Raw genomic sequence first — 616 nt, forward strand, 5'->3', positions numbered from 1 at the left:
GTAACACAACAGTTTCGACAAGGAGCCGATTTAAAATGACCGCAAGTTCGAATCCCAGGCCTGACAGTTTTAAATCTTTTATTCATGTCACAAAAACCTAGCGGAGCGATGCAGTCCAGCAAGATTCACGCAATTGTGCTGTCTCTGAAAGTTGTCTCCGCCCGATCCGTGCAGCTCAGTTGGTAGAGCGCTCGCCCATTATGCGAATTTACGCAGGTTCGATTCCCACGGACCACGTTTTTCATGTAACCTCGTAAAACGTGTGTGTAATGTTGGATTGCTAACTTCAGTATGATTTTGTCTTCTACCGTTTGTATACAACCTATTATCTGTAAACAACGAATAACAACGTCGGATGATGTATATTTGTGTTGCAAAATATTAGCTCGATGTTTTGTCAAGAAAAACGTTGCGTCAGAACACCGTGCGATGTTTTGAGAGGCTTCCATTTCCACGATTGCTAATTTCTCGTGTGTATCCAAAACGTGTCGAACATTTTCTTGAGATAAGTATGTAACAAAATATATTTAGTAAGTCACGTTGGTAACCTATTATACCTGATATCACTTTTTCTCTAGCTCACCACGCCTGTACACTTACTTGGCGGTTCGGACAG

The 616-nt window shown here is 41.7% G+C and overlaps 1 non-coding gene across 1 annotated transcript; it reads left to right on the plus strand.

The window, feature by feature from the left end:
- Positions 1-163: 163 nt before the first annotated feature.
- On the plus strand, positions 164-235 carry Pmar_PMAR028965. Its single transcript has one exon. It is a non-coding gene; the product is annotated as a tRNA-Asn (tRNA).
- Positions 236-616: the final 381 nt, after the last annotated feature.

Source organism: Perkinsus marinus (genome assembly GCF_000006405.1).
Source record: "Perkinsus marinus ATCC 50983 genomic scaffold scf_1104296953222, whole genome shotgun sequence".
In the NCBI taxonomy this organism is placed as follows: Eukaryota; Perkinsozoa; order Perkinsida; family Perkinsidae; genus Perkinsus; species Perkinsus marinus.